This window comes from Geotrypetes seraphini, chromosome 3 (assembly GCF_902459505.1).
Source record: "Geotrypetes seraphini chromosome 3, aGeoSer1.1, whole genome shotgun sequence".
Lineage (NCBI taxonomy): Eukaryota > Metazoa > Chordata > Amphibia > Gymnophiona > Dermophiidae > Geotrypetes > Geotrypetes seraphini.
The window spans coordinates 413560087-413572447 of NC_047086.1; the positions used below are offsets into that span (position 1 = coordinate 413560087).

Sequence of the window (12361 nt, forward strand, 5' to 3'; positions counted from 1 at the left end):
TCAACAATGAACTACTCCTACTCAAAAGACAATGCAGATGACTAGAAATAAAATGGAAAAGAGTAACCAAGTACACACAAGAGCAGCATGGAAAAAACTAAACCAACAATACAAATTAAAAAGAAAAAAGAAAGACATGCTACACAAACCAAATAGGCAGAGAGGCCCAAGACACAAAAAAACTATTCCAATTACTAAAATAACTCACAGATACCAAACCCTACCAAGCCAAATATGACAACCCTCCCCCTTCAGTGACCCTTTTAGCTGAATACTTTAAAAAACAAAATTACAACTGCTAGGACAAACTTTGCAGGAACCCCAACCCACCTAGAAGAGATCACAATGCTCCTCATAGAAAAAGAATCAGCTGCAGCAGTTAGAACCTGGTCCCACTTCTCCACAATACAATGGTCCAATCTTAAAAAATACAGCCACGCAGCTTGCAACTTCAACCAATGCCCTCCAACCTATTAAAAACCTCCTGCCTAAAATTCTGCACTCTCCTCATGCAGTGGATACAAACCATGCTCACTGATGGCCTTTTCCCACAAGACCTCTCCGAAATCATCGTCAACCTGATCTTGAAAGATCCAAAAGGAGCAACAGATCAACCATCCAACTACAGACCCATAGCCTCAATTCCACTATATGTTAAGCTAATGGAAGGCCTCGTAACTAAACTCCTCACCAACTACCTAGAAAACCACAATTTGCTCCACCCTACACAGTCTGGATTCAGAACCAACTTCAGCACTGAGACACTACTAGGCTCCCTTATGGATACAGCTAGACACACCTCAGCACAGGCAAAAAAATGCTGATTATACAACTAGATCTCACCGCAGCATTTGACCTGGTAGACCACGGCATCCTGCTACAAATACTAGATACAATAGGAAACACAGGCAAAGTACACACATGGTTTCAAGGATTCCTACAATCCAGGACCTACAGAGTAAAGGCAAACAAAAAAAAATCAGAACCATGGTCCAACCCCTGTGGCGTACCCCAAGGATTGCCATTATCCCCAACACTCTTCAATCTCTACATTGCATCCCTCGGCATCTGTCTAGACAAAATAAGCTTAACCTCTTATAGCTACGCAGACGACATCACCATTCTCCTTCCTTTTGATCAGCCAACACCCACCATGACAGACACACTACACAGAACTCTAGAAACAGTGGCAACATGGATGAAAAACCACAAATTAAAACTGAACCCAGACAAAATAAAATTCATAGTTCTCAAAAAAAAATAAAACCCCAATCATAACAAACCTAGTAATAAACTCAATCATATACCCCATTCAACCCACTCTAAAACTTCTGGGAATGACGATAGACATATGCTGCACCATGCAACCACAAATCAACAAAACAATACAGAAATCATTCGCGGTCATGAGAAACCTAAGGCAAGTTCGAAAATTCTTTAACAGAAAACAATTCCAGCTCATGGTCCAGTCCCTAGTCCTAGGTCTCCTCGACTACTGCAACATCCTCTATCTCCCCTACCCTGCAACAATGATAAAACAACTACAAACAGTACAAAACACAGCCCTGAGACTAATCTATTCACTAAGAAAACTCGACCACATCACCGAGGCATACCTCGACTCACACTGGCTCCCAATTCAAGCAAGAATACTATTTAAATTCTACTGTCTATTATTTAAATCCATAAATGGTGACAGCCCAGCCTACTTGAACCACCACCTAATCCAAACTACCACAACCAGACACAGGAGAACCCAGACATTATTCACATACCCTCCAATCAGAGACATCAAATGGAAAAGACTGTACAATGGCCTTCTAGCCACACAGGCAGCAAAACTAGATCACCAACTCTCCAATCTACTAATCGTGACCCCAGACTACAAAACTTTCAGAAAAGAAATAAAAACCTTGTTATTCAAGAAATCCATGAAGACTAACTAACACCGTATGAAACATTTCAATCCTCTGAAGCAACCTGCTCTACTCTTTAACACCTCTGGACATGTCCAGAAATCCTCTTCTGTAATCTGCCTTGAACTGCAAGATAATGGCGGAATAAAAATCACTAATGTAATGTAATGTAATATAACCAGGGCTGAGGGAAGCAGAGCCGCAAAATAGAACTAGAGCAGTAAACACTTAACACAGCAAACCATAGGCATAACATAGGTAGGAGCAGATCTCTGGGTGTCCCATATCCAAAAAGACATAAATGCCTCTCCAGATTAGGCTCTGCCTTCACCTAGCGAACCAGGTCATGTAAGGAAACAAAGGATCGCCAAGTCAGGTCAGACCAATAACAGGGGAAAGATTAGAACAAGAACTAGCAGGCCTTCAGTACACAGTATGGCAAGGCCCCGTAGTCCTCACACCATGAAGGCAAAAGCCGTGCCAAGCAGAGTGCGGCAGAAAGCCCCGCCAAGATCCAATTAGCTGGAGTTGGGGGGACGTAGACCCAAATAAGCAACCAGGCCATTGGAGCAGCACATCCAGTGTACCAAAACCCGAAGGGATCTTCAATGGAGACCAAGAAGAAAAACTGTCGACAATAGAGGTGAGCCATGAGGATGTCCTCCAACAGATAGATAGATTGAAGAGCGACAAATCACCAGGCCCAGACGGAATCTGCCCAAGGGTACTAAAAGAAATAAGAAATGAAATAGCGGAAATACTCCAACGAGTTTGCAACCTATCCTTGAAAACTGGCGAGATCCCGGAGGACTGGAGGATAGCAAATGTTACACCTATCTTTAAAAAGAGATCGAGAGGTGACCCGGGAAACTACAGGCCGGTAAGTTTGACATCAGTTCCGGGCAAGATGGTAGAGGCACTGATAAAGGACAGCATCTGTGAGCACATTGAAAAAAATGGACAAATGAAAGCGAGTCAACATGGCTTCTGCAAAGGAAGATCATGCCAAACAAACTTACTGCACTTCTTTGAGGGGGTAAACAGCCAGATGGACAAAGGGGAACCCATAGACATCATTTATCTTGACTTCCAAAAAGCCTTTCACAAGGTACCCCATGAGCGGCTACTTAGGAAGCTGTGGAACCACGGGGTGGAAGGGGACGTACACAGATGGGTTAAACACTGGTTGGCAGGCAGGAAGCAAAGGGTTGGAGTGAAGGGCCACTACTCAGACTGGAGGAGGGTCACGAGCGGAGTTCCGCAGGGGTCGGTACTCGGACCGCTGCTGTTCAATATATTTATCAACGACCTAGAAACAGGGACGAAGTGTGAAGTTATAAAATTTGCGGATGACACTAAACTCTGTAGAAGGGTTACAACTGTGGAAGAATGTGAGGACCTACAAAGAGACCTGAACAAACTGGAGGAGTGGGCGATTAAATGGCAAATGAACTTCAATGTAGGGAAATGCAAGGTCATGCATATAGGGAAAAAGAACCCGATGTTCAGCTACCAAATGGGAGGATTAGTACTAGAGGCAAGTAACCTTGAAAAGGACTTGGGTGTGCTTGTGGACACAACAATGAAGTCAACAGCACAATGCGCAGCAGCCTCAAAGAAAGCAAACAGAATATTGGGTATAATTAAGAAGGGTATTACAACCAGAACGAAGGAAGTCATCATGCCGCTGTATCGCGCGATGGTGTGCCCGCAACTGGAATACTGTGTCCAATATTGGTCGCCGTACCTAAAGAAGGACATGGAGATATTTGAGAGGGTTCAGAGAAGTGCGACAAAAATGATAAAAGGTATGGAAAACTTTTCATACGCAGACAGGCTAGAAAGGCTGGGGCTCTTCACCCTGGAGAAGCGGAGACTCAGAGGAGACATGATAGAGACTTACAAGATCATGAAGGGCATAGAGAAGGAGGAAAGGGACAGGTTCTTCAGCCTATTGGGAACTACAAGAACAAGGGGGCACTCAGAGAAATTGAAAGGGGACAGGTTTAGAACTAATGCTAGGAAATTTTTCTTCACTCAGAGGGTGGTAGACACCTGGAATGCGCTTCCAGAGGATGTGATAGGTCAGAGTACATTAAGGGATTCAAAGAGGGATTGGACAAGTTCCTGAAGGATACGGGGATTGAGTGATATAGATAGAGGTAGAGATAGGATTATGGAAGGGTACAGATAGAAGAATAAATGGGGATTGAAAGGTTTTAGACAAAGGATCACTTACAGGTCATGGACCTGATGGGCTGCTGCGGGAGCGGACTGCTGGGCGCGATGGACCCCTGGTCTGACCCAGCGGAGGCAACTTCTTATGTTCTTATGACAAGACCAAAAGGAAAATCTAAGATGCAAAAGAAAACAGCCAACCCAGAAGAATCCGCCGTGCTCAAAGGAAGAGGCCTCGGTGCACCAACAGGTGCAGGCAGAAAGTCAAGCGGTGAAAAACATCCGAGCAGTTCATACACTTCTCCAGAATGGGCCCTCTGTGAGCTACCAACAAGGGGACCAGTTGGTGGCAGAGCTGCTCCCAGCATGATTGTAATCCATCAAAGTCAGAAAACAAAGAGCGGTCTCACCCAAGACCATGTGTGGTGCAGATTCAAGAGGCATGCTAGTCCCCGGGCACCGAAGTAGGGAGAGTTTTGATGAACCCATACAGCTCTGCAGGTGTGTTGGAGAAGGCAGTGATGTTGTTGTAAGCACTCAGGCTCTAGCAGGATACAGCAGAGAAAAGCAGATGTTGTGCTTGAACAACTCATTGCAGTAAGGCGCCATAACTCTGCACCTGGAGGAGACCTGGGGTGAAAAGTATTGAAAGATCAGCACTTTGTTACCCTCCAGTTGTAGGTTGAAGTCTTTACCCTTGCGGTATTGTGCCAGGATGCGCTCCTTAAGGGCAAAGTTGAGGAATCTGGCGATAACATGCCAAAGCCGCAGATCTTCATCATGGCGAGGTCCCAAGCGGTGTGCATGCTCAATGGAAAAGGGGGTCAAGGGATCGGGGAGCGCTACGGCCTTAGGTAGCCATCCTTCCAGCCATTGATGCAGGTCAACATCCCTGATGGTGTTAGGAATCCCTACAAAGCACAGATTGTTACACCTGCCCCTGTTTTCATGGTCCTCCAGTCGCTCCGCCATAGTTTTATTGGCAGTTTCCAAGGTGCGGATTTACTGTGGAAACCGTGGTTACCGCAGTAAATCCGCAGGAATGGAGACATGTTCAACTGGTTTACTGCAGGAATGGGGACAAGACCTTTCACTGCCCCATGGGAGTGATGAAAGTCTTGCACCCGTGGTATAAAAAATTGCGCCCGTGTCAGACTCAGCATCTCCTCCCCAGCTCCTCTTGCACCTATTTTACCTTCAGGAGCCAGCCATGCCACAATGAAGACAGAAACCAAAGCCTGAGACCAATGTGATTTGAAGAACAAAATTACCAGACAACAAAAGATAGAAAAAAATAAATTTATTTTATATTTTGTGATTAGAATATTTCAGATTTGAAATATGTATCCTGCTAGAACTGGTATTAGACATAACTGGGGACCGCAAAGCCCAGGCTGTGCTTCTTTAGCTTCCAGCTGGCGTAGGGCTCTCTCTGACCAGGTGGCAGTTGCCCTATTTGCATTCCCCTAACATTATTCTTGCCATGTGTTACTAAAATATTCTGTTAGCTTGATTTTTTTATGTAGCTTTCTGTAGTAATTTGGTTTGTTCAGTTTTCACAATAGTGGATATTTGTGAAAGGGATTGGAGACAGGGGTTTTGTTGAACCTTGCCCTGTATTATTTGTGTTTATAAAATGACAATTATACAGACTATTGTCTCTTTTTATACTTTAATAAAATAAGTTCAGTATAAAATCATAACTATTTGAGGCTTGTGCGGATGGGATCTGACGGTTTGCAGGATGGGGATGGGGACTGAGCTCGCGGGAACGGGGCAGGGATAGGGACCGAGCTCGCAGGGATGGGGGACTGAGCTTGTGGGGACGGGGCAGGAATGGTGATAAATTTTTTTCCCCATGTCATTCTCTAGTGTGGAAGCGTTCTTCAAAGTCGGCTGCAGTATCTTCTTGCTATGCGATCCTACCTTAAGCATGCTGCAGCCTGCCTGCTTGTGAATCCAGGCTTTCTTTGATACCCTCCATGAAGGTATGAATAATGGCCAGTTTATCTTCCATGACCAGCATGAGGGATCGAGTCAATTCTTGCACCGCGACCGCCTCCAAGGTAAAAATAGGCGCCTCGTGTGTCTCCGCCAGCTTGCCCTCCTCCACTTTCTGCTTGTCTTTTGGAGTTCAGGACGATTTTTCTGCTATTTACTCTCCCGCGTATGTGAGCAACTTAGTGCTTTAAGCTCAGGAGAGTGAGGGCTACAGATTCCACAATTTCACATTCAGCTCCAAAAAGGTTTGTGCGGGTTAATTAAACGTGGCTTGTTGGCAGGGCCCGGAGCTGCTGAGAGGCATGTCCATTCAGCTTCCCGGCATCACATGCCCCCCTCAACATCACTGTCACTTTAGAAGCACAGCTTCTCCTGAAGAGGTGCTGAGGGAGGATCTGCTAAGGGGAAGAAAACCTCCACTGGAATATCTTACCTGCTGGCATTCAAACTTGGGCTTCAGTAGGTTACTTCATTGTCCTTCTTTTTTATGTTTTAATTCGGTACTCTGCTTTTTAAGAAAAATCAGTTTAGAGTCTCTGTTAGGGTTTTTTATATAAAAAAAGTATTTAGTTTAGATTAGTATCTTAGATTGCATTTCAGAGTATAAGATAAAATCAGATTAAGGCACAGATAGCAGTTGAAGAAAGTCTTTGTTTAGTGTTTAATTCCTCCTCCCCCATCTGATCTCTAATTTATAAGCCTTTGAACCAATTAAAAGTCTAAATAAGTAATTAGCTAATCCCTATTAGCTAGTAATTAGCTCTTAAGAAATAGTCTAAGAAATCTTGGGAGAGTAACCTACCAATTACAACATTACAAAATAATAAAATTATACATTACCATAACCTAACATAAAACTAGTAATCTTAGGGGGCCTTAATGTGCATTTTCCAACTCCCTTAGCAACTTAGCAAATAAATCACTAATAATCATTAATAATCGTCTTCAAATAATACAAAACACAGCCGTTAAACTTATTCATAACGGTAAAAAATATGAACATGTTACTCCTTTCCTGATCAATTCACATTGGCTTCTAATCAACCATCGTATCATCTTTAAAATATTACTCTTAGTATTTAAAACTCTGTCCATCAATGATCCACAATTTATTAATAGAATGCTTATTCCTTATAATACACCGCGCTCCCTCCGATCTACAATCCAAAAGCTCATAGCAGTCCCTTCCTTGAAAGTTATCGGAACTAGACGCCATTATATGTTTTCGGTGATGGCTCCACAACTTTGGAACACTTTGCCTCAATATATAAGAGAGGAAAATGATCTCAGCCGTTTTAAAAAAAACTTTAAAAGTTTTCTTTTTAAAGATGCTTTTAATCTTTAAATTATACTCAAATTGTAAAGCTGTTACCTTTCAGGATTATACTATCCCCTCCCTAATGTTTTTTCCATCTATGGTTCTTTTTTCTACTTTAAAGCACTGATTTGTTACTTTATTCCTCCATTCCTTGTGTATCAATTAGTCTGTAAGTTTGTCGGTCTAACCCATTATTTTTAAATTTTAAATAGTATGTCTAAATGTATGTTTATCTTTATTGTATTGTAACTCGCTTAGTAAATTTGAATAAGCGATTTATCAAATCAAAATAGAACTTGAAACTTGAAACTATTAAGATGCAGGTAGCAGTCCAGTAGCAAGATGGGGGCTATCCAGTCTTTTGTACTGCGTGTCACATGTTCAATTATCTTCCAGTTGGTGAGAGGTCTCATGTGTGTGCTCAGTGCAAAGAACTCCTAGCACTTAGGAAATGGGTCCAATCTCTTGAGGCTATAATAGCAGAATTGGAAGAGCTGAGGGAGACAGAGATATAGAGGAGACCTACAGGGACATTATAGAAAAGTCCCATCTGGCCTCTGTGCTGCCTCAGAAGAGGGAGGTCTTCTTAAAGGAGAGCATTACCCTGGTGAAGTAGGAGGCAATCCTGTAGTCAGGACCCACCCAGCCAGGAATGCAATGTTCTTGCACCGAGGATGTGTCTCCAGGCGCTTATGCCAAGGAGGGAAAGGTTAGGACAGCCGTTATAGTGGGAAATTCGATCATTAGGTACGTAGATAGCTGGGTGGCTGGTGGATGTAAAGATTGTTTGGTTACTTGACTGCCTGGTGTGACGGTGGCAGAACTCAAGCATCACCTAGATAAGATTTTAAACAGTGCTGGGGAAGAGTCTGCTCTCTTGGTACATGTGGGTACCAATGACATAGGGAAATATGGTAGGGAGGTTCTGGAAGCCATATTTAGGTAGAAGTTAATATCCAGAACCTCCAGGGTAGCATTTTCAGAAGTGCTCCCTGTTCCATGTGCAGGACTCAAGAAACAGGCAGAACTCTGAAGTCTAAATGTGTGGATGAAGTGATGGTGCAGGGAGGAGGGTTTCAGATTTGTTAGGAACTGGGTGACATACTGGGGAAGAGGGAACTTATTCCATGAAGATGGGCTCCACCTTAATCAGGGTGGAACCAGGCTGCTGGCATTAACATTTAAAAAGGAGATAGAGCAGCTTATAAACTAGAACCTGGGGGAAGGCCGAAAGTTGCTCAAAAGAGCACAGTTTGGAACAAGGTATCTTTTGAAAAATATCATAAAAGGAAGGCAGAGCATCTCGATAGCAAGATTGCAATACAGGCCACAGTAGACCAGGTTTCCTTAAATACAGAGCAGGCTGATTTTAACAATTGAAAATTATCCATGCCAACTGCTAAGCAAATTGTAAATAGATATGAAAAACATTGTTTGAAATGTCTATATGCAAATGCCAGAAGTCTAAAAAACAAGATGGGAGAGTTAGAATATAATGCACTAAATTAAAAGACAGATATAATATGCATCTCTGAGACCTGGTAGAAGATAACCAATGGGACACTCTTATACTGGAATACAAACTATATCACCATGATAAGGTGACTCAAATTTGTTGGAGATGTAGCATTAAGGAGGACCTTGAATTGAATGGACTGAAAATTCTACAGAAGCAGAAACATGCATTGGAATCCCTATGGGTAGAAATTCCATGTGTAAATGGGAAAAGGATAGTGATAGGAGTATACTACCGTCCACCTGACCAGGATGAACGGACAGATGCTGAAATGTTATAAAAAATTAGGGAGGCTAACAAATTGGGTAACACTTGGGAAAATAATAATGGATGATTTCAACTACCCCGCTATTGACTGGGTAAATGTAACATCAGAGCATGCTAGGGAGATAAACTTCATTGATGAAATCAAGGACTGCTTTATGGAGCAGCTGGTTCAGGAACCAGAGGCAAAGCAATTCCAGACCTAGTTCTTAGTGGATGCATGAATTGGTGAGGGAAGTAACAGTGCTGGGCTGCATGATAACAGTGATCATAACAAAGAAAATCCAATACAACAGCATATAGCTTTAAAAAAGGATACTATGATAACATGATAAGGTCAAAAATTTATATCAGGCATGGGTGTTACTCAAAAATACCATCCTGGAAGCCCATGTATTAAAAAAGGAGGAAAGAAGACCATATGGCAACCTGCGTGGTTAACAAGTAAGATGAAAGAAGCTATTAGAGCTAAAAGAGAATCCTTCAGATCTGACTGAAAATAATTGTAAACAACACAAGGATTGTCAAGTCAAAGGTGCTAATACGGAAGGCGAAGAGAGACTTTGAAAAGAAGAATGTAATGTAATGTAATGTAATTTATTTCTTATATACCGCTACATCCGTTAGGTTCTAAGCGGTTTACAGAAAATATACATTAAGATTAGAAATAAGAAAGGTACTTGAAAAATTCCCTTACTGTCCCGAAGGCTCACAATCTAACTAAAGTACCTGGAGGGTAATAGTGAAGTGAAAAGTAGAGTTAGATGCACTTGAAGAAAAAAAAAAACACACAGTAAACACTTTTTTAGGTATATTAATAGCAAGAAGCTATGAAGAGAATTGGTTAGACCACTAGATGACTGAGGGATAAAATGGAAAACAAGGCCATAGTGGAGAGATTAAAATAATTCTTTGATTCGGTTTTTATTGAAGAAGAAATGGGGGAGTTACCGATGACAGAATTATTATTCAATTCTGATGAATTAGAGAAACTCAAACAAATCTCTGTAACACGGGAAGATGTTATGGGTTAGTTTAACATATTGAACAGTAGCAAATCACCTGGACCAAATAGTATATATCCCAGAGTCCTGATAAAATTAAAAAATAAATTTGCTCAGCTATTGTTAGTAATTTTTATCTAAAATCCAGCATAGTACTGGAACACTGGAGGGTGGCAAATGTGACGCCAATTTTTTAAAAAGGGTTCCAGAGGTTATCCAAGAAATTATATACCAGTGAGTCTGACATTAGTGCCAGGCAAAATGGTAGAGATAGTGTTATAGGGGATAGTCAGACCACATCAGTGCATGTATATTAACAGAACTAATTGTATGAAACAAAAAGGCATCTCCTAATCATAAATCAATACGTGAATACGACTGATGTGATGAGAAAAAGGTGTAGTCTCTATCTTGAAGGTGAGCTTCTCGCCATAGGTCAATCAATCCCCACTGAGCCATAAAGGTCTCAAGCGTTCCCGAGATGCATAGTGAGCCCCACTAGTCGAGTTATCAAAGTCAGGATTCAAGGTCAAATTAAAGTTTTCCACAAAAAAATAAGTATCCTGATCTATAGAGAAAAAGACAATTTAACTTCACATAGAAGACCCCTTGACCCAAGTTAGGAGCATAGATTAACTAAAGTGTATAACCCTGTTTAAATGAGATCACCAATATAAGGTATATCTACCTTCAACATTCCTGATCACATTTTGTAATTATCAGGGGAGGGCTTGAAAAATCAAGATAGTACCTCCCTTAATCCTCTTCTGCCCACTTTTGTAGAGGCCAGGCATATTTGGATATATCTCCTATGAGACAACAGACCTTCAAATCATGGCAATAGATTGGTTTCCTGTTTGAAACAAATATCTGCATTGAGTCTAGTGGCTTCCCTAAATAAACACCTCTTTGTGGGAGTATTAAGACCCTTAATATTTAACGATACATTAGCAACAAAAGATATAGGGGCAATGGTCCCTCTAGCCATCATTGAAATATGGAGAGCATTCCATCAGACCATAAGAACAGCCTTCCTGGATCAGACCAATGGTCCATCTAGCCCAGTGGTTCTCAACCCTGTCCTGGGGACCCCCCAGCCAGTCGGGTTTTCAAGATAGCCCTAATGAATATGCATGAGAGAGATTTGCATATAATGCAAGTGACAGGTATGCAAATCTCTCTCATGCATATTCATTAGGGCTATCTTGAAAACCCGACTGGCTGGGGGGTCCCCAGGACAGGGTTGAGAACCACTGATCTAACCCTTTTAACACTAATGTGATATTTTTTACAATGTTATTATTATTTTTTTAAATAAATGTACATGTTCCATACTTTAAATCTAGTATTTTAGTTATCTCTGCATGAACAGCAAGTGCTCTACAATGCAAATCTGAATGTAATAAGAAAAGTCTCCTCCACCTGCTTCCTCTGCCACCTCTGTTTCTCCACTTACTGGCTCATCTACCTCTCCATTGACTGCTTTTCTTAATTCATGCCCCTCCCTTGACTATTCTGCTGCCTTCTCAGTTGGGTCTTGTATCCTGTTTGCCTCATCTTTTACTCCACCCTTCCAATTCATCTGCTTTCTCTGTCAGCAGTGCACTGAGTAATTAGCTGTTTGTTCTAATCAGTTTGTTATAAGTGAAATATGCTCTATAATCATATGGAAGCAGTAATTATGTAAAGAGTGACATGTTCCTTTCCTGTTTCTTTAGCTCTGAATTGAGAGGCCTTGAAGTGTTGTCACCATCTCATCAATATACGCACAAAACAGGAAAAAGGAAGGCATTTCTAAACTCAGGCCAATGTCAACCATGGATTGTCAAGAAAAAGGAACAGAAGAGAAGATTCCACAGGTCTGGGATGTTAGACAGGACCGTGAGTCAAGTCCAGCAGAAGATAAAGCATCATCAGTGCCTCAAGTGAATGCAGATCAAGAAGCCAAGGAAGATACCGCCAGTGCCAAGAAGGAAGAGGAACAGGATGCTGATCTGAAAGGAAAAAGGGAGGTCGTTGACTCTGACGTGGAAGATCGTTCTCTTCCTTTTTCTGAAATCCTTCACCTGGTTGAAACGGAGCAGGAAATTCCAGGACTCCAGAAGCTGAACATCACTCCAACTCATGAGAGTCCTACAGCTTCCCAAATACCGCGAAGATCCAA

General features: G+C 41.9%; 1 long non-coding RNA gene across 1 annotated transcript in view; it reads left to right on the forward strand.

The window, feature by feature from the left end:
* The window catches only part of LOC117356566, a 32606-nt gene extending 20446 nt beyond the window's left edge, over nt 1–12160 (forward strand). Inside the window, exons 2-3 of the long non-coding RNA XR_004538670.1 lie at nt 5967–6160; nt 11916–12160. This is a non-coding gene — a long non-coding RNA (uncharacterized LOC117356566). The remainder of the gene's footprint in view (nt 1–5966; nt 6161–11915) is intronic.
* Nucleotides 12161–12361: the final 201 nt, after the last annotated feature.